The sequence below is a fragment of the Ranitomeya imitator genome, chromosome 3, assembly GCF_032444005.1.
Source record: "Ranitomeya imitator isolate aRanImi1 chromosome 3, aRanImi1.pri, whole genome shotgun sequence".
NCBI classification, from domain to species: Eukaryota; Metazoa; Chordata; class Amphibia; order Anura; family Dendrobatidae; genus Ranitomeya; species Ranitomeya imitator.
This window is the reverse complement of record NC_091284.1, coordinates 498,603,535-498,630,933: the sequence shown is the minus strand read 5'-3', so window position 1 is coordinate 498,630,933 and position 27,399 is coordinate 498,603,535. Positions and strand designations below refer to the sequence as shown.

Below are 27,399 nucleotides of genomic sequence, written 5' to 3'. Positions count from 1 at the left end.
CTTCTTCTTCTTGTTCAAATTGTCCAAAGGCGGGGACAGTGACGCCAGCGCTGATTAGGTGCCGGGGTCATGTGTCACTACAACCGCACGAGAGCCCCGCGGAGAGCGAATGCCGACACCACAGGAACAGGGGCAGCACGGGAGGGGAGTATAGGCTTTATTTTATGGGGGCCAAACATTTAGATTAAGGGCTGTCCGAGTAGTGGCCAACACATTTAATGGTATGTGCACACAACGTCTTTTTCAGACAGATTCCCCTTGAGCAAAATTGAGCGTAAGCACAGCGATGTAAGACTGACATTGCTGTGCACGTGTTCAGTGTTTTTTCACTTCTATTAACTGCTTCATGTTTCGGAAAAGTGTTTAAAATAAGAATCGTGGCCGTACTTCTGCTGGGAAGGTGCTCGCTAGTGATGTGTTGCCGGTGATAAAAACGACAGAAAAAATGCCAGCGAAACCGTTTTATCAGAAAGCTGGAGGCTTTTTCCTGAAGTGGGTCCGCCAAAGGCTAATGCTGTGTGCTTATTTTCTTATGCTTGTTATGTACAGTATTACTTTTTTACATGTAATAAAAAAATGTAATGCATTCTTGTGGCTCAGGAAAAACAGCCATAATAAGCATGTGCTGTAAAATGTGGGGGGAGGAAGCCACAAGGACACAGTGTTCATAGTGTACTTCATGTTTTCCACAAAAAGGTGTCTTAAAATGCAACCAAAGAAATCCAGCACGTGAAACTCCCTTAAGCTGCTATCTTGTGTATAAAGGAAAAACGTCTTAGGTTTTCAGTGGAGTTTGGCTTTAATCTCTCTTTGTATTTCCTCTCTATATACTTCCATGACCACTTTCTTGACCGTGAAAGCCAAGGCTTTCTTAAGATGCAGAATCCGATACGTGTTTAATGTTTCATCTGAGACCAGTGCCTATGGCAAGTAAAATCTCCCAAGTTTAAAGGCCTGTAAAATGTATCCTTGATTTGGAAGTGCTGTAAAAAACCTTCAGATCTCATTGTTTGTGGATCCCATCTCCACCAATATCACACTCCTGTGTCAATCTGTTGCTATTTTTTTTTTTCTCTTTGCGTTTTCTCCTGTAATGTGGTGGTTCGTGCATTATATTGGCAGGAGGATGTAGACTTGCTTATCGGGGCTTCAAAAAAAAAAAAAAAGGTTTGCAGATATTTTAATCCATTTAGGCACATCACTTTTAATAAATGACTGCAAAGAAAGAAATAATCCCTCAGTGTGATCTCCAGATCTCAAACCTTTTTTTTCTGCTTCCTCCCAATCACTTTGACTACCTTCTTCTTATCAAGTCCCAATTAAGGTTTGTCAGTGTTACAAGGTGTTGTGCAGCCGCCGCTATATGCTGAGCTGGCATTTCATTCTACAGGTTTAATGCAACCAGCTCTTGCCTTGGTGCAGCCCACCTTCCATTCCCAAAGCTAACAATTAAATGGCCTTTGAAAATGGCAAAGCAGCTTAGGAAAGGAACTCTCACTGGAGTCTAACCTTTTCTTAAGCTGCAAGATTGTGTTTGGAATTAATGATAACTTTCTGAGCGCCAATGTGCAGGGGAAGCAGCAGCGGTAGTACTTTTCAGAGCAGAAGGGAAAGAGCTGCAGCCTCCTTGTGTTGTGCATATAAAGTACCCGAGAAAATCTGCCCTCTGTGTTATCAGCCACTAGGCTCATTGCAGTGGCAGACAGCAGCCGCATCCCCCTTGGAGGATGTGTCACTGTTTTCCATGTGACATAAGTTTGCCAGTCTCAGTTCAGTCCACGCAGAATAATTTTCGACACTTTAAATTCTTCACTTGTCAATTAGCACAGCGGGAGCTCTGCCAGGGGACATACTCTGGAGTTTGCTATGTTAGACATTGGATTTCCATCTGGCTATTAGGGGAGTTTTTTTCTCCTTTTTAATTGATGAAAGGTTATTGTCATAGCTCTCGCCAACATTAGATGTTATTTCCCACTGGATGGAGAAAGTTACACAGTTGCGAAAGTCGTGTGAACTATATCTCCCAAGGAATTTTGCTTGCAGACAAACGGACATATTGTAAATCAAGCCTTGCCCATCCACATCGTTCACTAGGAGCTCTGTTACTATTATTATAAAATGTAAAAAATATTAATACTATTTATTAATTGTGAGAGTTTTGATAACTTTTTAGGTCGTTTTCTATTAACGTACATACATTCTTTTATTCTCTGTACACTAAATTAAATTTACACCTGGATTGGTCAAACTGGCTCTTCAACAATATGTATCACCATAAATACACTAGACCGGTTGCCCTCTGTGTAAATGTTGGAGCAGATGTACATTAGAAAAGATTTGTTGAGATCCTACCCATAAAGCATGGTTTTTGCAATGTATGTGTAATTGGAATGATACTTTTAAATTAATATTGGCCTTTGGTTATATTCAAGCCAAGACCGCCGCCTTCCGAGGCTCCTGCCTTCCGAGGTACATGGAGACTTTGGCCATGACACAGGTTACACAGCCAAATATCGCTGTGTGCCGCTGATATCTTGCAGCATAGTACGAGTGGGATGGTGATGTGACCCCCCCCCCTTAGGTTACCACAACTGTGTTAAGCAAGTCACAATTAGTTGGGAGTTTTTGCAACTTGCTCATCATGATACCTTCTGGTTGCAATGTGATCCCACTTGCTTGAGTTACGCTGCAATGTAGGGGTGACATAGGGCGATCTTTAGCCATATGACCTGTGTCTAGCCCCTGCCTAGATAGTATATGTATTGTTTTGTTTCTGTATTATAATTGGTTGATTGACAGACTATAATTTGGATAATCTTCTTTTAAACCTACTCCTCCACCCTCTTATTTGCACTTGGTGATCTTTGTCTGTGCACAAATGTAAATGTTGGCCAAAAGTACAATTGGATGGTTATGCTAACTTTAAGTTATGCATTTATTGGAGGGATGCCCAGTTCTCCAAGACCCTCATCAGTTACAATTAAAGTAGAAAACCATGGCACACTTATATTCAACAAATGATTTAGTGTTTATTCGATGGTGCAGCAAGAAATCTGTACAGAAGAATGGCCAACGTTTCGGTCAGCAGCTTTGTTCAGGGCCAAACTGAAGAACAGATACATGCACTCCTCATCAGTTACCGTGAAAAATGGCTATAAAAAGTCTTAGGCTTCTTTCACACTTCCGTCGGTCGGGGTGCGTCATAATGCAGTGAAGCGACGTATCAACGGATGTTGTGAAAGTAGTGGAAAACGTATGCAACGCATCCAGTGTTATGATGGATACATCGAAGGAGTTCCTGCCTGCATTTTCAGGTATAAGATTCTAGAGAGAGAGAGAGAGAGATATTCTTTTTTTTTTCCGTGACTTGAAAATCCTTCCGGGCCCAGAATGAAAAACCCAGATACGTCGCTGGATTCCTGTGCTTGAGGGTCAGCGACGGATCCTACGTCCATAGGCTTCCATTATAGCCAATGACGGACAGCGCAGGACCCGCACGACGGACCGCTATTTTCCGATGGATCCAGTGCACGACAGATGAAGCGGATGGCCATCAGTCACATTCCGTCGCTAATACAAGTCTATGGGAAAAAACAGGATCCTACAGAAAAATTTGCAGGATCCTGTTTTTTCAAAAATCGACGGATTTCGACGGAAGGAAAAAGACAGAAGTCTGAAAGAGGCCTTACATGACATCAACAACTCATTGATTTGCATAGAAACTGTGTACAAGTTACAAAAAGGGGAAAAGTTTTAGCAGAATCCCCAAATGTTAATGCACGGAAAACAGAAGAGCCAGCATTCCCACTTTAGAACCACAGGAAAACTGAAAGGAAAGCCGGCACCAAAAAATTGTAAAAAATGAAACATTTTCTATTCGCCACGACAGCACCCACTAGAGAGAGGGGATCCGCCCCTAGGAACAGGAAACCTACAGAGAGATAAAAGGGGCGGCCCCCCCTCGCTCCTCAGTTGGTTTCCTGTTCCTAGAAGGGAACCCACAGAGAAAAACTCTATGGCTAAGAAGAGGAAGACCTGCCTGGGCTACCGCCTGTATCGACTCTGCTGAGCGACAGGGGTCCCAGAGCAGGTAGACAGTGTCGGGGGAATGTTCCTGCGGGCTCCCCCCTCATCTGGTGCGGCTGACAGGGAAGCCTGAAGGTACCAACGGTCTCCCTGCTGGGACACCGTTGGGTAAGCGCTAATGAAAGGCACGGCGCAGTGTGGATACCTGTAGTAATGCCCTCCTGAGTGGAGCTGAGCAGCGGTGTGGTGTCCCTGGGCGGAATCTTCCCTCCGTTCCCTCCAGAGGTAAGAGGCGACATGGTGGGAAGCAGCGCTGAGAGCGCTTCCGGTTTGCAGAGACGCGGGCGCATGCGCAGTAGCGTCGGCGTCCCATGGAAGGAAGCTTGAACTTCCGGGGTCGCGGTGTCAGAGTACCATTTCCGGGGGAACCGCCATATTGGATTCCCCCATGCGATCCCAGCGTCTGGATGCCGGACTTGTGAGTAAAAAAAAAAAAAAAAAAAAACAGGATGGGGTGTATGCAGGAGTGGCTACACTATAAAGGTCAGGATGAGAAGTGCAGTCAGTGTGCATTATGTCATCCCAAGAGGAGGTCCGTGTGCACTCCATGGAAGAGCCACTAGTACCTAGTAGCGAAACCAGGAAAAACAGCAGTGGACACTTTAAGTTAAGTGACTCCACTGATAAATTGGGAAGAAAATCATCCCGTTCCACATCCCAAACTAAGACAACCCCGCAGCCGGTAAAATTAATACGCTGGGTGAGTGTACGCATACTTCACTGAAGTATATATTGATTCCTTTGCTTGTATTATTTTAGGCAAAAAGGACGGGAAAGAGTAAGCACAAACAATGTGCTATATGTACCGAACCCCTGCCTGACTCCTATACTAAGAGTCTATGTCAGGCATGTATAGATAACACCTTACGGCAGGAGGAATCGGTGAAAATGAACGAGATACGGCTCATAATTAGGGAAGAACTTCAGTCGTTAGGAGGCGGTTCTTCCTCGATTAATACCGAGAAAAAGAAAAGAAGAGTATCCTCACCTAGAGCTGACACGTCAGCAGAGAGTGGGGAGGTCGACTCTGAGGTCTCTCAACTGTCTGATTCTTCAGGGGAAGAAGACTTTGTTTGCTTTCCAACTGAAGGCATAAACAACTTGGTTAAATCGGTGAGAAATACGATGGGGGTATCGGAGTCAAAAGAACCCCAAACACCACAGGAAATCATGTTTGCTGGTCTTTCCCAACGGAAAGGCCACGTGTTTCCAATAAACCAGGCCATAAAGGACCTCGTTAAGAAGGAATGGGGTAAAGGTCAAAAAGGTTTTGTACCAATACCCTGTAAGAGGCGCTACCCATTTGATGACGAAGATTTAAGTACATGGACCAAAATACCAAAGGTCGATGCTGCAGTTGCATCTACATCTCGCCGGTTCTCCTTGCCCGTGGAAGATGCAGGTTCCTTAACAGATCCCATGGACCGAAAATCAGATGCGCTCCTTAAAAAATCGTGGGAGGCCTGTGTCACGGCATTCAAACCGGCAATTGCAGCCACATGTACTGGCAGATCAATGTTAGTCTGGCTGGATCAGCTGGAGCAAAATATTAAAAATGGTGTATCCAGGGAGAAGTTACGAGCGTCTATCCCTTTGATCAAGGGTGCGGCTGCCTTTATATCGGATGCCTCTATTGACTCCCTACGACTGGCGGCCAGAACAGCTAATATCTCCAACACGGCTAGACGGGCTTTATGGCTAAAAAACTGGAAAGGAGATGCCCAATCTAGATCCAAATTATGTGCCATACCCTGTCAGGGTGAGTACCTGTTTGGAACAGTCCTTGACGATATACTCAAGAAGGCAGGTGAAAGGAAAAAAGGATTCCCTAATCCCTTTGTTCCATCTTACAGAAGGGCCTTCAGGAAGCCACCATTCGGAAAGAAGGGAGGCTTCAGAGACAGATGGAACAATAAGGATTTTAAACAAAAAGGAAACCTGTTTAATAAACGTCCATTCAAGCCAGCCGACAAATTCCAGTAATTATATTCCTCCAGTGGGTGGAAGATTAAAACAGTTTAGGCAACAATGGGAAGAGATAACAATAAATACTTGGGCCATTAAATTAATATCTTCAGGCCTCACATTAGACTTTATTAGAACTCCACCGGACTCCTTCCTCCTTACCACCTTAAGATCCAGGCCTCAGCAAGAGGCACTTGAAACAGAGGTTAAAACCCTCCTACGCAAACAAGTCCTAGTGGAAGTCCCATCTTCCCAGAGGGGGAGGGGATTTTATTCTCCCTTGTTTCTGATTAATAAGCCGGATGGTTCTTTCAGAACCATAATTAATTTAAGAAAGCTGAACTCCTTTATAAGGCCTAAAACATTCAAAATGGAATCCATTCGTTCAGCCATAAAGAATTTATTTCCAGACTGTTACATGGTAGTATTGGATCTTAAGGATGCTTACTATCATATTCCTATACATCATTTATTCCAGCAGTTCCTTCGGGTAGCAGTCTGTATAGAGGGACAAATTCGTCATCTACAATATAAGGCGATGCCCTTCGGATTATCCATGGCCCCAAGGGTTTTCACAAAATTGCTATTAGAAGTTATGTCTTTCCTAAGAGTAAAAGATACTTTAGTCATTCCATATCTAGATGACCTATTGATTGTGGGTAAAGACCCCCTACAGTGTGAGCAAAGGTTACGGGAAGTAGTGGTTTCCTTACAATCCCTGGGGTGGCTGGTTAATTGGGAAAAATCTAGACTTCAGCCGGTTAAGTGTCAGAAATTCCTAGGGCTCCTTCTAGATTCAGCTGACCAGATTTGTAAGCTGCCTGAGGATAAGAAAATCTCCATAGTTGATAAGGTATCTTTAGCAATAGAAAATCGTAGTATGTCACTCAGACAGAGCATGTCATTACTAGGTTCTCTGACATCGTGTATTCCTGCGGTCCAGTGGGCACAGGCTCATACTAGGCCTCTACAAAAATTTATATTAGAGGAGGACATTAAGAATAGAGGCTGTCTGGATAGAACAGTTTATCTAACAACGGAAGTATTACACTCCCTTAGGTGGTGGTTAAATCAGAAAAACCTTTCAAAAGGGGTTCTCTGGATAATTTCCCCCTCTAGTATAGTGACCACAGATGCTGGTCCTAAAGGCTGGGGGGCACATTTTAAGGATCAGTGGGTTCAGGATCTTTGGTCTAGTTCGGAACTGGATAGTTCTTCAAATGTCAAAGAGTTGAGGGCGATATATTATTCCCTACTTCACTTTCTTCCTCAGCTCAGCGGCTCTCACACAAGAGTGTTCTCCGACAACACCACGGCAGTAGCTTACTTAAACCATCAAGGAGGTACGCGGTCGGACAGACTCAGGCAGCTGGCATCAGACATCATGGAATTAGCCGAAGATCATCTGCTATCACTATCAGCAGTTCACATCAGGGGCACAGACAACTTTCGTGCCGATTTTCTGAGCCGTCACACCCTTCATCAAGGGGAATGGATGCTAAACAGAAAAATTTTCAAAATGATAACAGCACAATGGGGTATTCCTCAAATAGACTTGTTTGCCACAAGAGCCAACCGACAGGTCAGGATGTTTGCCTCTCTAAACAGAGAGGACAAGCCGGACATACTCGATGCCCTCCAAGTGCCCTGGACTTTCGACCTGGCATATGCTTTTCCTCCATGGAATCTACTACCTTTGGTAATAAGAAAAATAAGAGAAGAAGGAGCAAGAATTCTATTAATAGCCCCATTCTGGCCCAAAAGGCCATGGTTCTCATGGCTGAGGGCGATGTCAGTGTCGGACCCGTGGATTCTGCCTCAATCCAAGGACCTGCTCTCTCAGGGTCCGTTCCTTCATCCTCAGGCAAAGGGCATGAATTTAACTGCATGGAGTTTGAAAGGCAGTTACTAAATCTCAGGGGGTTTTCTAGTGGGTTAATAGATACTCTGATGAAAAGTAGAAAACCCTCAACTACCAGGATTTATGTCAGAATTTGGAGGAAATTCCTTCAATTCCATACTACACAACTTTCCGCTGATATTCCTATATTTCCAATATTGGAATTTCTACAAAAAGGTCTGGAATTAGGTCTTTCAGTAAACACTCTGAAAGTACAGGTGTCAGCCTTAGGAGCTCTTTTTAATTTTGATGTAGCAGGAAATAAATGGATATCCCGGTTTATATCAGCATGTGAGAGATCAAGACCAATTAGCATACCTCGGGTTCCTCAGTGGGATCTATCAATAGTCCTAAATGCATTGACTCAATCACCTTTTGAGCCTCTCCATGCAGCCTCACTAAAAAATATTTCTTTAAAAACAGTATTATTAGTGGCATTAGTTTCTGCCAGAAGAGTGAGTGATCTTCATGCTTTATCTATAGATCCTCCCTTTTTTGTGGTAACATCAGATAGGATACTTTTAAAAACAGATCCTTGTTATCTCCCTAAGGTGGCTTCTACCTTTCATAGATCCCAGGAGATCCAGTTACCTACCTTTTATGAGAACCACTCAACTCCAGAAGAAGAAAGACTTCACACCCTAGATGTAAAAAGGACTGTCTTAGCCTATTTAGAGAGAACTAGGGACTGGAGGAAGAGTAGGGCTCTCTTTGTGTCTTTTCAGGGTAAAACCAAGGGTGCCGGAGTCACAAAGAACACATTATCTCGCTGGATCAGAGAGGCAATAATCTTGGCGTATAAGGCTGGAGGGAAAGATCCTCCAATACATGTGGGAGCACACTCTACAAGAGCCTTGTCGACTTCCTGGGCAGAAAGGGCGAATGTGCCAATAGACCTTATATGTAAGGCTGCAACTTGGTCTTCACCGAATACCTTCTATAAGCATTATAGATTAGATCTATCCTCTACTTCTGATCTCACCTTTGGTGTATCGGTCCTTGACTCAGTAAACCCACCCAGTCTATAGTCTCTGCAATTCTCTCTAGTGGGTGCTGTCGTGGCGAATAGAAAATACCGGATTACGTACCGGTAATGCTCTTTTATAGAGCCCACGACAGCACCCGTTCACATCCCTCCCTTTTCTGTATATAGTTGCACATGGTGCTTGTTTGGTGAGGTGTAAATATTAGAAAATATAGTATGAGGTTGTAAATATGTATATATATGGATATACCCGAACCTGTTAACTAAAACCTGGCGGCGGTTCCTCCTATTCTCTGTAAAACAACTGAGGAGCGAGGGGGGGCCGCCCCTTTTATCTCTCTGTAGGTTTCCTGTTCCTAGGGGCGGATCCCCTCTCTCTAGTGGGTGCTGTCGTGGGCTCTATAAAAGAGCATTACCGGTACGTAATCCGGTATTTTATTGAAATGGTAAACAAAAATCCTGCTAACAAACATAGACTAAAAATGAACAAAAAATGGGAAAGGGGGGAAAAAAGGGTATAAAACCTTGTGCGTTTTGTACACACGTCCTTAGCTGATTCGTCCAATCATGGAGTTAACGCGTGATGTTCTTGATTAATGCAGGGTGAACTATTTTGAAACGGGCAACAAGAAACAGAAATTAAACAGGAAATACTTTCTTGACATTCTATTGAAGAATGCACATTGAAGAGCAGATATTCAATAACAAAGCATAAGGTCAAGCCGACCAACTAGTACAAATGGCCATATATACCATGTACATGGTACAATAGTCAGTGAAGGATTTAATGTTATATGTGACATTAATGTGAAAGAATGAGCTTTCAGGATGTATTTGCATAAATTGCATTTGCTACCACCTCATCTATAGGAGCCCTGGAAATCAAGCCAGGTGTATTTCTGAGATCTACTTCTAGGGGATTCTAACTATCCAATATTGGGAGCAGGGTGGATAAAAATCAATGTTTTTTTAACCCCTTCATGACCCAGCCTATTTTGACCTTAATGACCTGGCCGTTTTTTGCAATTCTGACCAGTGTCCCTTTATGAGGTAATAACTCAGGAACGCTTCAACGGATCCTAGCGGTTCTGAGATTGTTTTTTCGTGACATATTGGGCTTCATGTTAGTGGTAAATTTTAGGTCAATAAATTCTGCGTTTATTTGTGATAAAAACGGAAATTTGGCGAAAATTTTGAAAATTTCGCAATTTTCACATTTTGAATTTTTATTCTGTTAAACCAGAGAGTTATGTGACACAAAATAGTTAATAAATAACATTTCCCACATGTCTACTTTACACCAGCACAATTTTGGAAACAAAATTTTTTTTTGCTAGGAAGTAATAAGAGTTAAAATTTGACCAGCGATTTCTCATTTTTACAACGAAATTTACAAAACCATTTTTTTTAGGGACCACCTCACATTTGAAGTCAGTTTGAGGGGTCTATATGGCTGAAAATACCCAAAAGTGACACCATTATAAAAAATGCACCCCTCAAGATGCTCAAAACCACATTCAAGAAGTTTTTTAACCCTTCAGGTGCTTCACAGCAGCAGAAGCAACATGGAAGGAAAAAATGAACATTTAACTTTTTAGTCACAAAAATTATCTTTTAGCAACATTTTTTTTATTTTCCCAATGGTACAAGGAGAAACTGAACCACGAAAGTTGTTGTCCAATTTGTCCTGAGTACGCTGATACCTCATATGTGGGGGTAAACCACTGTTTGGGCGCACGGCAGGGCTTGGAAGGGAAGGAGCGCCATTTGACTTTTTGAATGAAAAATTGGCTCCACTCTTTAGCGGACACCATGTCACGTTTGGAGAGCCCCCGTGTGCCTAAAAATTGGAGCTCCCCCACACGTGACCCCATTTTGGAAACTAGACGCCCCAAGGAACTTATCTAGATGCATAGTGAGAACTTTGAACCCCCGGGGGCTTCACAAATTGATCCGTAAAAATGAAAAAGTACTTTTTTTTCACAAAAAAATTCTTTTAGCCTCAATTTTTTTCATTTTCACATGGGCAACAGGATAAAATGGATCCTAAAATTTGTTGGGCAATTTCTCATGAGTACACCGATACCTCACATGTGGGGGTAAACCACTGTTTGGGCACATGGTAAGGTTCGGAAGGGAAGGAGCGCCATTTGACTTTTTGAATGAAAAATTATCTCCATCGTTAGCGGACACCATGTCGTGTTTGGAGAGCCCCCGTGTGCCTAAACATTGGAGCTCCCCCACAAATGACCCCATTTTGGAAACTAGACCCCCAAAGGAACTAATCTAGATGTGTGGTGAGGACTTTGAACTTCCAAGTGCTTCACAGAAGTTTATAACGCAGAGCCATGAAAATAAAATAAAAATTTTATTTTCTCTAAAATGATTTTTTAGCCTGCAATTTATTATTTTCCCAAGGGTAACAGGAGAAATTTGACCCCAAAAGTTGTTGTACAGTTTCTCCTGAGTACGCTGATACCCCATATGTGGGGGTAAACCACAGTTTGGGCACATGTCGGGGCTCGGAAGTCAAGTAGTGACATTTTGAAATGCAGACTTTGATGGAATGCTCTGCGGGCGTTACGTTGCGTTTGCAGAGCCCCTGATGTGGCTAAACAGTAGAAACCCCCCACAAGTGACCCCATTTTAGAAACTAGACCCCGAAAGGAACTTATCTAGATGTGAGGTGAGCACTTTGAACCCCCAAGTGCTTCACAGAAGTTTATAACACAGAGCAGTGAAAATAATAAATACGTTTTCTTTCCTCAAAAATAATTTTTTAGCCCAGAATTTTTTATTTTCCCAAGGGTTACAGGAGAAATTGGACCCCAAAAGTTGTTGTCCAGTTTCTCCTGAGTACGCTGATACCCCATATGTGGGGGTAAACCACTGTTTGGGCACACGTCGGGGCTCAGAAGGGAAGTAGTGACGTTTTGAAATGCAGACTTTGATGGAATGGTCTGCGGGCGTCACGTTGCGTTTGCAGAGCCCCTGGTGTGCCTAAACAGTAGAAACCCCCCACAAGTGACCCCATTTTGGAAACTAGACCCCCCAAGGAACTTATCTAGATATGTGGTGAGCACTTTGAACCCCCAAGTGCTTCACAGACGTTTACAACGCAGAGCCGTGAAAATAAAAAATCATTTTTCTTTCCTCAAAAATGATGTTTTAGCAAGCAATTTTTTATTTTCTCAAGGGTAACAGGAGAAATTGGACCCCATTAATTGTTGCCCAGTTTGTCCTGAGTACACTGATACCCCATATGTGGGGGTAAACCACTGTTTGGGCACACGTTGGGGCTCGGAAGGGAAGGAGCACCATTTGACTTTTTGAATAAAAGATTGGCTGGAATCAATGGTGGCGCCATGTTGCGTTTGGAGACCCCCTGATGTGCCTAAACAGTGGAAACCCCTCAATTCTAACGCCAACACACCCCTAACCCTTATCCCAACTGTAGCCGTAACCCTAACCACAACCCTAACCGCAACACACCCCTAACCACAACCCTAACCCCAACACACCCCTAACCCTAACCACAACCCTAATTCCAACCCAACCCTAACCCTAAGGCTATGTACCCACGTTGCGGATTCGTGTGAGATTTTTCCGCACCATTTTTGAAAAATCCGCGGGTAAAAGGCACTGCGTTTTACCTGCGGATTTACTGCGGATTTCACCTGCGGATTCCTATTGAGGAATAGGTGTAAAACGCTGCGGAATCCGCACAAAGAATTGACATGCTGCGGAAAATACAACGCAGCGTTTCCGTGCGGTATTTTCCGCACCATGGGCACAGCGGATTTGGTTTTCCATAGGTTTACATGGTACTGTAAACCTGATGGAACACTGCTGCGGATCCGCAGCGGCCAATCCGCTGCGGATCCGCAGCCAAATCCGCACCGTGTGCACATAGCCTAATTCTAAAGGTATGTGCACACGCTTCGGAAAACGCTGCGGATCCGCAGCAGTTTCCCATGAGTTTACATTTCAATGTAAACCTATGGGAAACAAAAATCGCTGTACACATGCTGCGGAAAAACTGCACGGAAACGCAGCGGTTTACATTCCGCAGCATGTCACTTCTTTCTGCGGATTCCACAGCGGTTTTACAACTGCTCCAATAGAAAATCGCAGTTGTAAAACCGCAGTGAAATGCGCAGAAAAACCGCGGTAAATCTGCCATAAATCCGCAGCGGTTTAGCACTGCGGATTTATCAAATCCGCTGCGGAAAAATCCGCAGAGGACCAGAATACGTGTGCACATACCGAAACCCTACCCCTAACCCTACCCCTAACCCTACCCCTAACCCTACCCCTAACCCTACCCCTAACCCTAACCCTAACCCTAGTTCTAACTCCAACCTTAGTGGAAAAAAAAAAAATTCTTTATTTTATTATTGTCCCTATCTATGGGGGACAAATGGGGGGGGTCATTTACTGTTTTTTTATTTTGACCACTGTGATAGATTATATCACAGTGATCAAAATTCACATTGGAACGAATCTGCCGGCCGGCAGATTCGGCGGGCGCACTGCGCATGCGCCCGCCATTTTGGAACATGGCGGCGCTCGGGGAAGAAGACGGACGGACCCCGCCAGGATCGGTAAGTATAAGGGGGGGAGATCAGGGCACAGGGGGGGGGAGATCAGGGCACGGGGGGGCGTCGGAGCACGGGGGGGGAGGGATCGGAGCATGGGGGAGAGTGATCGGTGTGCGGGCGGGTGGATCGGTGTGCAGGGGGGGTGGATCGGTGTGCAGGGGGGGTGGATCGGAGCACGGGGGGGGATCGGAGTGCGGGGGGGTTTGATTGGAGCACGGGGGGGGTGTGATTGGAGCACGGGGGGAGCGGACAGGAGGACGGGGGAGCGGAGCACAGGACGGAGGGCAGCGGGCCACAGATCGGGGGGCTGGGGGGGCGATCGGTGGGGTGGGGTGGGGGCACATTAGTATTTCCAGCCATGGCCGATGATATTGCAGCATCGGCCATGGCTGGATTGTAATATTTCACCATTTTTTTAGGTGAAATATTACAAATCGCTCTGATTGGCAGTTTCACTTTCAACAGCCAATCAGAGCGATCGTAGCCATGAGGGGGTGAAGCCACCCCCCCTGGGCTAAACTACCACTCCCCCTGTCCCTGCAGATCGGGTGAAATGGGAGTTAACCCTTTCACCCGATCTGCAGGGACGCGATCTTTCTGTGACACAGCATATGCGTCACAGGTCGGATTGGCACCGACTTTCATGACGCATACGCTGTGTCACAGGTCGGGAAGGGGTTAAAAAAAATCAAATCGTTTTTTTTTTATTTAAATCGGATTTTTTTCAATAAACTCCTTTTTGAGGAAAATATTTTACCTGGTTCTTCCATCATGAGATAAAGCTGAGTTGTTTAACTCAGTAGAATAAAGGCTGTATATGTGTAACATTCACAATGCCATGCTCTTCCAGAGGTTTCTGTAGGATTAGTGGGCAGTTTCTCTCCTATTTTATCACAGACGCTCGCTTTACTTACGCAGTTCTCAAAACTGAATTTGACTCCGCAGAGGTCCCAGCCTCTTCTTCACGGCAAAAATGTTACAACATGAACAGAGTTGAGAAAAAGACCTTAATCCTATTGTTCTACAAACCTATGAATACAGAATCAACCCCTTCAGTGCCAAGTCCAAGAAGTTAGACAATATGTTTCTGATTGTTTGGAGTGGAATAGATCTGCACGACACAAGAAGAATGTGAATCTAAGTGTGAGGAGGAGGAAGGGCAAGCAGACAAGAAAATGAAAGGGAAACTTTGAGCACAATACTGCAGCATAGCCACAGACAGACAAGTCTGGATCTGTTTGTGTGTACGATCTGAGGTTTATTACATTCTTTCCTTATAATGGCAGCAGGCCGTAAAAGAGACCCAGTTTGGGAATATTTTAATGAAGCTCCTTCGCCTATCGGTAAGGCAGGCATGCGTGCAAAATGCAAACGATGCAACAAAGAGATGCAAGGCCTGGTGGCGCGAATGAGGCAACATCATGAGAAGTGCGGTGATGAAGATGACCAAAGAAAAACTTCTGAACAGGCAGGATCTTCAGGTTGGTAAACATTTTTATTGAATCTTATTTCTAAAGACTGAACTGTCATGTGTGAAAAAAATTATATTTCTTATTATTACTGTATGTTACTGTCATTTGGTACAGTTATGAAGAAAAACAAATATTCCTTTTGGGGCAGGGGCAGTGATGTGTTGTGTACAATAAGCAGAAATTGTATAAACAATAAAATAACAGCATTGACTTTTTTTGTTTAGGGGAATTCATGGATTCTGGAAACTATTCACCTCCAAGATCACCATCATCCTGTTCTATAGTTTCAGAGTTATCCATCCAGGATAGTGCTTCATTAGCAGCAGCAGCATAATCATCAGACACCCACAGCTACATATCACCATCACCAAAAAGGAAGAAAAAACCTTTACCTCCTGGAACCACCATAGATAGGTTTGTGATAAGAACTAGCAGATTAGAAAAAGAGTTGATTTGTGAAAAAATTGCCCAGTTTATGCAACGAACTCTTCTTTCCGTCTGACTGAAAAGGATGGGTGGAACCAAGCAGCTCTGAAAAGGATGGGTGGAACCAAGCTAACGCTCCCACAAGATGTTAGATGGAACTCTGTGGTGGACTGTTTTGAGCAGTATATCAAAAACTGGCCTATTCTGATGACACTTTGTGAAGAAAATCGAGATAAAATAGATGGCACTGTCATGGCCAAAATCCTCAACATTGGGCTTAAGAGAAATGTTGAACATATGCTGAGCTTCCTGAAACCCATCTCTCAAGCTTTAAACAAAATACAGAAAAATAGCTGTTTTATTGCGGATGCTGTTGAAATTTGGAAGGAACTGAGTGAACACTTAAAAACAGAACTACACATGGATAGAATTAAATTACAAGCAGTAAACAAACGAATGGGACAAGCACTGACTCCAGCTCATTTTTGGCAAATATTGTCAATATCCAATATCAGGGTCAAAACCTAAGTGCTGAGGAAGATGAGTTAGCTATGACATGGGTATCCAGCAATCATCCATCTTTAATGCCAACTATAATAAACTTCAGAGCTAAGGGGGAACCATTCAAGAAATATATGTTTGCTGAAGATATTTTAAGGAAGGTCACACCAGTAAACTGGTGGAAGTCACTTAAGCGCTTGGATTTAGAGACTGTTCAAGTAATGATTTCACTTTTAACAGCAGTAGCTTCTTCTGCAGGCGTTGAAAGAATATTCTCTTCCTTTGGACTCATTCATTCTAAATTGAGAAATCGGTTGGGACCCAATAAAGCAGGAAAGCTTGTTTTTCTTTTCCAGATTATGAATAGGAACAAAGAAGAAGATGATGATGAAGATGACGACAAGTGAGCTACAGAAGACAGCAGGGACAGTAGTATTTAAGTTTTTCATGTCGGCTGGGCTGACAGTCTAAGTTTCATATAATACAGGTCCTTCTCAAAAAATTAGCATATAGTGTTAAATTTCATTATTTACCATAATGTAATGATTACAATTAAACTTTTATATATTATAGATTCATTATCCACCAACTGAAATTTGTCAGGTCTTTTATTGTTTTAATACTGATGATTTTGGCATACAACTCCTGATAACCCAAAAAACCTGTCTCAATAAATTAGCATATCAAGAAAAGGTTCTCTAAACGACCTATTACCCTAATCTTCTGAATCAACTAATTAACTCTAAACACATGCAAAAGATACCTGAGGCTTTTATAAACTCCCTGCCTGGTTCATTACTCAAAACCCCCATCATGGGTAAGGGTACCGTCACACAGTGCAATTTTGATCGCTACGACGGCACGATTCGTGACGTTCGAGCGATATAGTTACGAGATCGCAATGTCTGACACGTTCCTGCGATCAGGGACCCCGCTGAGAATCGTACGTCGTAGCAGATTGTTTGAAACTTTCTTTCGTCGTCTAGCGTCCCGCTGTGGCGGCATGATTGCATGGTGTAACATATATCGTATACGATGTGCGCATAGTAACCAACGGCTTCTACATCGCACATACGTCATGAAATTATCGCTCCAGCGTCGTAGATTGCAAAGTGTGACAGCAGTCTACGACGCTGGAGCGATATTGTTACGACGCTGGAGCGTCACGGATCGTACCGTCGTAGCGATGAAAATTGCACTGTGTGACGGTACCCTTAGACTAGCGACCTGACAGATGTCAAGAAGGCCATCATTGACACCCTCAAGCAAGAGGGTAAGACCCAGAAAGAAATTTCTCAACAAATAGGCTGTTCCCAGAGTGCTGTATCAAGGCACCTCAATGGTAAGTCTGTTGGAAGGAAACAAGGTGGCAGAAAACGCTGTACAACGAGAAGAGGAGACCGGACCCTGAGGAAGATTGTGGAGAAGGACCGATTCCAGACCTAGGGGAACCTGAGGAAGCAGTGGACTGAGTCTGGTGTGGAAACATCCAGAGCCACCGTGCACAGGCGTGTGCAGGAAATGGGCTACAGGTGCCGCATTCCCCAGGTAAAGCCACTTTTGAACCATAAACAGCGGCAGAGGCGCCTGACTTGGGCTACAGAGAAGCAGCACTGGACTGTTGCTAAGTGGTCCCAAGTACTTTTTTCTGATGAAAGCAAATTTTGAATGTCATTCGGAAATCAATGTGCCAGAGTCTGGAGGAAGACTGGGGAGAAGGAAATGCCAAAATGCCTGAAGTCCAGTGTCAAGTACCCACAGTCAGTGATGGTGTGGGGTGCCATGTCAGCTGCTGGTATTGGTCCACTGTGTTTCATCAAGGGCAGGGTCAATGCAGCTAGCTATCAGGAGATTTTGGAGCACTTCATGCTTCCATCGGTTGAAATGCTTTATGGAGATGAAGATTTCATTTTTCAGCACGACCTGGCACCTGCTCACAGTGCCAAAACCACTGGTAAATGGTTTACTGACCATGGTATTACTGTGCTCAATTGGCCTGCCAACTCTCCTGACCTGAACCCCATAGAGAATCTGTGGGATATTGTGAAGAGAAAGTTGAGAGACGCAAGACCCAACACTCTGGATGAGCTTAAGGCCGCTATTGAAGCATCCTGGGCCTCCATAACATCTCAGCAGTGTCACAGGCTGATTGCCTCCATGCCACGCCGCATTGAAGCAGTCATTTCTGCCAAAGGATTCCCGACCAAGTATTGAGTGCATAACTGAACATTATTATTTGTTGGTTTTTTTTGTTTGTTATTAAAAAACACTTTTATTTGATTGGATGGGTGAAATATGCTAATTTATTGAGACAGGTTTTTTGGGTTATCAGGAGTTGTATGCCAAAATCATCAGTATTAAAACAATAAAAGACCTGACAAATTTCAGTTGGTGGATAATGAATCTATAATATATGAAAGTTTAATTGTAATCATTACATTATGGTAAATAATGAAATTTAACACTATATGCTAATTTTTTGAGAAGGACCTGTATATATATATTTTGTTTAGCCAAATTAGTTAAACATGGATGTTTGTTTAAGCAAATAACTTATGCTGTAATGTTGTTATTGTTTCAGTTGAATAAATGTATTTAAATTGTTATTAAGGTCAGGATTATTTTTCTCCTTCCTAAGTAAAACAGAACAGTGGTGTCCAAATATGAATGATTAACCCATTAAACTGGGGAGAAAAAAGTAATATAAAAAATGATTCTAAAAATCTTCATCTACTTGCATGTTAAAGTTGCAAGAACTAGTTTAGGTAGAAACTTTGATTTAAATCACTGATTTAAATCAAGCCTTACTGACTAGTGATTTAAATCGTGATTTAAATCAGTTAGATTTAAATCAAATCCACCCTGATTGGGAGGTTTTTTTTTTTTTTAGAAACACACCTAACAGCCTCACACAACATATCTCCTAGTTTTTCATCCTGATTAAAGTATAGGTATCTAGGTTTCATTAATTTGGTCATGTCAGAATAATCAATACTAAAAAGGATTGAAAAAGTAATATGTCTACTTTTGATGTAAGGACTAATTATTATTAGTGATGAGCAAGTTTACTCATTGCTCAGGGTTTTCTCGAGCATGCTCGAATGTCCTCCGACTATTTTGGCGTGCTTGGAGATTTCGTGTTTGTCAACCCAGCTGCATGATTTGCGGCTGTTAGACAGCTTGAATACATGTGGGGATTGCCCATTTGTTAGGGAATCCCCGCATGTATTCAAGCTGTTACAGCCGCAAATCATGCAGCTGCAGCAACAAAAACTAAATCTCCGAGCACGCCAAAATACTCAAAGACCACCCGAGCATCGAGTACACTCGCTCATTACTACCACTTATCAATGATTTGCGAGTCTTGAGGGACGTGATGAACATGACTTTTTAATCTCCTTCCCAATTTTTTGTTACTTTTTCGTCTCTTACCATGACTTTTTTTTTTTAACTATTTCAATAAATTTTTCATTTTTGCAAATTTTTGGTGCCGATTTTCCTATTAATTTTTCCTGCGTCCAAATTAGTTGCCTCCTTAGGAATTTTGAGCATTCGCTGTTCAGTTGCCCCACGTATACGATCGGTGTCACATGGCTGTCCATTCTCTCTCGCGAGAGCGTCAGGGACTGATTATTTTAATGACGCTTGAAACAAATGCTATCATAGTGTGTGAGCCGAGTGTCACTTCAGTGTGAACTGATTTTTCTTGCATGAGAGAATCACAGCACAGGTGCAGAGGAGACGGGAAAGTAATTTCTCCATCATCTTCTCCATTGACTGTGTCCGTGGCAATTGCACACGGAGTGCAGTCCGATGTTTCGCGCGTACACATAGACTTGTAAGAGTGCGGGTGAATCTCGCAGTCACTCACAGCACTGCAAGATAATTTTCTGATGCGAATAATGGCAGATCTGCGCTGCCCCATAGACTAATGGTGGTAAAACATGGCACAGCACTTGGCCGTGTTATACGCTCATGTGAGCCAGCGCTTATAGTGAGTAGTGGCCACAGCAATGGGAAACCCTGTGATGAGAATCCATTAAGAAAGGATTGTCCAAAGTATGGAACCTCTTAAAGGGAACCTGTCGCGTCCTTTTTTGCTATTAACCTGCTCCCAATGTCTTGTTGGTGTAGCACATTGCATAACTAATATGTTTATCTCAAGCAAAACATCCCAGTATTTATCGCAAAAATCACTTTTTATACTTTGATTGTCCCACATAATGTCTGCTTCAGTCGTAGGGGTGGGATCTCTAGCTTTTCAGTCACGGTCAGTCAAATTCTCCATGCACATGGCATTATAATTCCTTCCCGTCACTGCTCCCTATGTCACCTCAATCTCCCGCTCTTGCCCAGTGACTCTGTGCTTTAGTATTACTAAGTGTGAACACAAGCGTGAATGATTGATTTTAAGCTTGTTTTCTTTTCCATTCTATTTTTTGTGTTTGATATTGTAATTTAATTGTTAGTATAACACGGTGTTAGAGAACAATAGATTTGCTATAGAGACAGTTCTAGAAATAATACATATTGACTGGGACAAAACAACATGTATGAGTTGTTCATGCAGTTGTGGTCCACCATTGCACCACAACACATCAAAATGACCCACATCTACCTATAAGGGTCCATTTACATGGGCTGATTGGTAAACTTTTACCGATCAGTGGTCATTTACATACCTGTTTACACAGGCAGACCAAAGCAAAAGATGCTCACTGTGCACAGCCTGCCTTATTTCTTGGCATTGAGAGCCTTAGGCTATGTGCACACGTTGCGGATTAGGCTTGGGAATGTCTGGTGCGGATTCTGCTTCTCCTGGCAGAAAACGCACCTGCGGATTTGTCGCTTTTTTTGTGCATTTTTGCTGCGGTTTTCTTGCGGATTTGCTGCATTTTTTTTTTACCCCTGCGGTTTTCTATAATGGAATGGGTACAAAAACGCTGTAGATTCACAAAAAAGAATTAACATGCTACTTCTTTTAAACCACAGCATTTCCGCAGCGGATTTTCCGCAAAGTGTGCACAGCATTTTTTTTTTCTCATTGATTTACGTTGTACTGTAAATCAATTGCGGTTCTGCAGCATTTCTGCACCGCAAAAAACGCTGCGGATCCGCAGAGAATCTGCAACGTGTGCACATAGCTTTATTTAGGAAGCTTGATGCAACACCGATTCTGATCTCTTGTGCTGCATTGATCAGGCTGCCTCCACAGCAAGATAGTCGTGAAACAAGCGTTAACAATGCGTGTTTACTATTATCTTGCAGTAGAAGTGCAGCTTTAGTAAAATGGAAAAAAACGGCCCTTATACACATTAGATGGCTGTCTGTCAAACAATGGTTTGGTGAATAGTTATCACCCCAACTAGCCCATACATGGGAGTGCTCAGCCAAGAACTCCTATGTTCTCTATGAGAAGCCACTGACCAAGCAGGTGCTCTACCTCCCAAAGAGCAGAAGGATCGGCCTTTGAAAACTTAACAGGTTCTCTCCCTCCAACATTATCTGTCTTGGGGGAAGATGGCAGGCCCCATATTAATAATACTGCCTGCCAATTATAGACACATTTCTCTTACTCCATCTCTTAAAGGGAATTTGTCAGCAGGTTTTTGCTATGTAATCTGAACACTGCATGAGCTAGGAGTTAAAACACAGATTTCTTATCCAGCTCTGTCGTTTTGTTTGCCATTAATGTTTTAGCACCAGGAGCTTATTGCTGGGAAACAGCACATGCCTGGTAGTCCGACACGCCCCCTCCTGTGATAGGCAGCTCACTGTCTATGGACATGGTACATACAAAGCTTGGTGTGCAGCTTCCTCATCTTTGCTGTACTGCTAAATCTAAAAGCTCTGGTTGTGCCAGAACGGCTGCACCCAGATACATCGTTGGATTCAGCCTCTTTGCCTTCATCATGCTGCTGTCAGGTGAGGTAGAAAAACCTGCTGATGGATTCCCTTTATTTGGCTTACATTTGACCTTTAATTTGCACCTACAAATGGCAATAATAAATTTGGCACATTTCTAGAGTTGCCAAATTGACAACTCCATTGTGTAGAAACTTTTGAAAAGTCTGGTAAAGTGCAAACATCTGTTTTTGTTTTTATTGTGCAGGTGTGGGAAGGGTTTAGCTGAAAAGTATTAAATTTGCGTAAAATTATTTGTGCAAAAGAGGGGGACAGCGTGTGCCAGAATAATCGTGAAACCAGCGTTAACAATGCTTGTTAGCGATTGTCCCCAATAGTAAATGTGGAGCCATGTATGAGCTTATCCTGAGGGCATGAAATAGTGTCAGTGCCCTGTGCAAGGATGGAAACTCTTGGTGCCTTTTAGGCTACTTTCACACTTCCGTCGGTACGGGGACGTCACCATTCGTTGGCCCGACGTACCAACGGACGTTGTGAAATAAATGCACAATGGGGGCAGCGGATGCAGTTTTTCAATGCATCCGCTGCCCCATTGTAATGTCCGGGGAGGAGGGGGCAGAGTCTCGGCCGTGCATGCGCGGTTGAAAATGGCGGACGCGACGCACAAAAAAAGTTACATGTAACTTTTGTTGTGCCGACGGTCCGCCAAAACACGACGCATCCATTACACGACGGATGCAACGTGTGGCCATGCGTCGCTAATGAAAGTCTATAGAGAAAAAATGCATCCTACGAGCAACTTTGCAGGATGCGTTAATTTCTCCAAAACGACGCATTGCTACGGAGGCCAAACAACGCTAGTGTGAAAGTAGCCTTACCTGTACAGCTGCACAGGGGCTCAAAGAGTGAGAAGACCAGTGCTGTATTCGAAAAAAAATAGGACTCCTTGCTGCCTATTAGACTGTATATAATATTATACTAATGGTTTTCATTAATTGCTCACAAAGCCATTTTTGATTGGCAGACCGGTAAGGGAGTGAAGAATGAAGTGCTCTAGGAATAGCCTCATCAAATAAGCAGCAGGAAAGCAATCTGCTCTTATACTTTATATGTAAAATGTCTCTTTCTTGGCTCTGTCCTCTGCTGGGCCCCTGGTAGGCAAATGACGAACATAGTGCATTATGCCCCACAGGCTGGGGGTTGTGATGGCAGCCTGTGATGTAGTAATATCGCCATGCTGACGCATATTGAAATGCCATTTCATTCCATGCACCTCTTCTTCCCGGCTGTCTAGTGTATCTTATGCAGGCGATTTTAAAATAAATAAAAGGGATTAAAAAAAAAGATTAAAATTCAATTTCCTATAAAATGTGATCTTTTTATTCTGTTTTTCCCTCTGACTTAGTAACTAGAATGGGTGTATGTTTTAACTTTCTGCGATCTGACTATAAAGAATTGATAATTATATGTGACCTGTTTATAGTTTTAATAATGAATGAAATTCTATTTCTAGCCGTGAAAAATGCATGTGCTCTCACATAAAGAGGTCTTAAGCCTCAATTTGTGTAGCCTTCTCTGGTGTAAAGCAGGTAGTGGGTTAATCTAGACCTGCCCTATAGAAACAGTGTCTGCCTTCACCAGCAGGTGCACCACCTTTATAAGATACTGGCGGACTCATAAGTGATATTTCCATCACACTAAGGTATGCCATTGCTTTCTGATTTATGGGTAAAGCAGATTTCTATTTTTTTCTTTTTTTATCAGTGACACCCCCAGCCACCGATGTGTCATGACTTTCTGTGACCGAAATAGCTATTTTGAAGTCTAAATAGAAAAGTTGGAAATACTTCTTTTTTTTTTTTTAAATCATCATACTCATCCTGCAAAATTTACATCATGTATGTTAGCAGGATACAGCAGCTAATTACTGTTCTTTATTCTCCTATTCCTTCTTATGGCTACCACAAGCAAAAGTGATGCAGGCAAAATGCATTTTAGGGAATTACCGTACTCCTATATGCAGTAACCTTCTAAACAAATGTTCTTGAAAAGTAATCTGGGAGAGATGGTAAAGTTCAGTTCTACTCAGGGAATCATTTTATTCACCTCCCTATGACCTGCATGCCCATATAGACGGCTTAGGAGGGTGACCATTCTGTCAGATTCCCTTTAATGTATTTCACCTTCTGATGACCTGTTGCTGTTAGTTCACAGAGAAGGTAAACTACTACTATAATGCAAAACCACATCTGTGTAAGGAAACCTTTAGGGGACTGAAAAAACCCAGTTCCATTCTTCTGAACAGGCTTATTTTTATGTCAGATCAATTTTTTCAACAGTTTACCTAATGGGTGCACAAAATCTGTAACCTCAAAAACAAATAATCATGGGAACTTGGCCTAAAGGTGGGTTTACACCACCCAACTTGCAGCACTGAAGGACCACTCATTGGTAAAAATGTACCAATCTGCTGTAGTTTAATATCCCATTTACTCAGGCAGACTGTGTTAATGATGAGCACTGAACAATCTGTGATAGATCATTCAGTGTACATAACTTCCATTATTGTCGGCAGTGCAAGCCCTGTTTACACAGGATGATGTGCCGCCGAAAATGGTGATCTTTTGTGCAGCACAAGCGATCACGTCATTTGATGAATGAGACTTTTAGCTAGTTTATAACGTGATCGGCAGCGCTGCAAGATTATCATAAAGCAAGCGTTCCTAGGAGCACTCATTCATGATGATTTTGCAGAAGAATGGACCCTTGAGCTACGTTCACATGCAGTGGTCTTGTTTGGCTTTTCAATCCAACAGCCCAGTGCCGCTCCCGTCATTTCCCTGTTTCCCTGTATTAATTACATCTTTTCTACTTGCAAGGCCACACAGCTAAGCATAATGGCCGCCCGGCTATACAGCTATTTCCCTACAAGATTAAATGATTGTACAGGGAAACCGTGAAAAGACCACAGCGGTACAGGGCTGTTGCGGTTAAAAGCCAAAGCATGACTGCTGCATGTGAATGCTGTCTTAGTGGTGCTTATTGATGGCATAGTAAGTCTTCTGTTTCCACAAATTGTGACTGGGTACATATGCAGAAGCATTCTTCTCTTGTTATGCATTTCACATATTTGTCGGCCTTAACAATCCGGTTTACACTGTGTTTATGTGCTGCCAGCGCATAACGTGCCAACATAAAAGATGCGATCAACGACAAACCAGCATTTTGTTGCTGAATCACTGGGCAATGACCAGTAATGAATGATCGTTCAGGCGGTCACTGGCCGTGTGAAAGTTCCTTAAGTGTCGGGGCAGGAGTATGTCAGGGGTGATTAATTACTCATGGACATGTCAGTAATTATGAGAGCCCGTTAATTGCCTTCTGCTTTGATATGATCTCGCACAGCAGCTGGTTTGAAGCATTCAGTACTTGATTCTTTCCCATCTATCCGGCTGAATTGTGGCATTTCATGAACGCACAGGCAGAGCGATTGCATGTGTGTACATAAGCCACTTTTGTTGTAACATGTCTCGGCTTTGAAAGTTCATGTTTTCGGATCCGAGCACAAAATGGTATCCGGCAATTCCTTAATATGTCTCTATCAGATGCCTCCCCTCACATACGGGGGCGATCTGATAGTAATATTGCAGGGGACCGGAAGTCACATTTCCCTGCCGCTTCCCCGAGGATTTATTAGCGGAAAACAAGCTGCACACCAACACTTTCATCTTCTAGGATTCGAGCAGATTTGGGAGGAAACATAGCATGAGCATTAGAAGTAAAACAGGTCTACGGAACATCACTCAACCTATGCTGCATCGTTCACTACAGAAGAAAGTTTTTCAATCCCTTCCAAAGTTTTATGTTATCTTTAATGTGTTCTTTAATAAAAGCTGCTAGGATTTCCTATATATCATGCCTGTTGTTGTACTTATCCACACATTGAGTCATTTTTCAAAGGTAATAACCATTCTAAAACCTTACCAAAACACAGCCTAGCTCCGAGTGATAAATGGAGATACTTAGGTCCGGAAAACAACCTATCAATGTAATTGGCTCGTACGAAGACACAAAATAAACGATTAAGTTGTAATAAAACTTCAGCTCGGCTGCTGTGGAAAGTCAATGCATTATCAAGCGGAGTCATCAAAATCATACTGATCGTCTATATGTACCATGGCAGCCATTACTTGTCACGTTACTCTCTGGATTAGTGTGCGAGGTTCTGGAGAGAATCTTTGCTGTTTGCATTATTAGTCACCATTTCTTTAATGTCTAATTTTTTTTTTTAAGGCCTCTTATACACCGCTCTGTTATTGATCTAATAAATCTGTAAGCCCATGCCATATGTCTACATGTCCTTATATTTTAGCAAAAAAGGTAACAAGACACCATGTAGTGGCACATGGAATATGTATGGCTTTATAACATGACTCCATTTGCCACCATACAGTCTGTTTACTTTGTGGTTGAGGTCCCACTAAATGAGCGGTTACCCATGTCTGTTCTCAGACATCAGTAACCCTTCCAATGAGAGTAGGTGTGGTCACCAAAACCAAAATTGTGAGGTGGCTGTGTATAAATACTACTTTCTACTGGAGCCCAGGTCTAAAAGTTTTTATTTGTGTGCTTAGGTTATAGAGTTACTGATAAAATAACTACGGTAGTGATTTTGAATGGAGTGGAGGTGCCCATGCTCTTCCTCGGCTCCATATTTTGTCTATGGGACTCCAGTAGACAACTTGGTGAGCTGCTCATTTGGAAATGGTGGTGGCTCCATAGTTTGAGAATGCTCATCTCCACACCATTCAAGACAAGTCTCCAGAGCCCGTTCTTGGAATCGCTAGGGTTCCCAGTGGTCAGACCCTCAGCAACTAGTAAGTCATTTCCTCTCCTAACGGTAGAATATAACTTGTTATTTTAGTAACTACTCATTAAAAATTGTCATAAGAAAAGGAAGGCATAGGGGGGCAGTTCTCGCAAAAACACTTTGACAAATTGTAAATTTTGCACAATGGGGAGTTGCACAAAAATGTGTCGACTTGACTTCTGGCGTTTTTTATGCCAGTTTGAAGCAGCATTCCCAAAATGACCGGAATTGGGGGTGGAGTCGGGGTGAGATGCAACTTTACCCACCTGTCAATTTCAGGAAAAGTGCCAGCTTTTCTTATGCAAGAAGTACTACTCCAGTCGATGACTGGAGTGTTATTTCTGGTGAGGAGTAACCAGGGCTGTGGAGTTTGGGTCAGTGTCCATTTTGATGGAGTTGGTAAAAAATGGACCGACTCCTAAAATATATAATAAATTGGGTTCAGTAGTACAATGCAGGATGTGCTGTAAATGTTTTCATAAGTTATGAAATGTTCTGTTCCTGATCTAAGGGTCTCTGCTTTTAGTTGCGATGAATCTGTGCTGCACTTTATGTACATGCTCAGTAGTGAGACAGTGCTGTGGAGTCAGAGTTGCAGTCGGAAGTCAGGGAAATTAAGGATTCTGAGTCAGTGTTTTGGCTCACCAACTCCACAGCCCTGGGAGCAACAGAGGTGCCTTGACGAGTTTCGTGGTACCTTGCCACAAATCCTACTCAGTCCCTGCTAG

At 42.9% G+C, this 27,399-nt stretch overlaps 1 protein-coding gene across 3 annotated transcripts in view; it reads left to right on the top strand.

Moving 5' to 3' along the window:
• Positions 1 to 27,399, top strand: part of DMD (dystrophin) — a 4,179,683-nt gene that overhangs the window by 3,919,318 nt on the left and 232,966 nt on the right. The gene's annotated exons all lie outside the window — the stretch shown is intronic.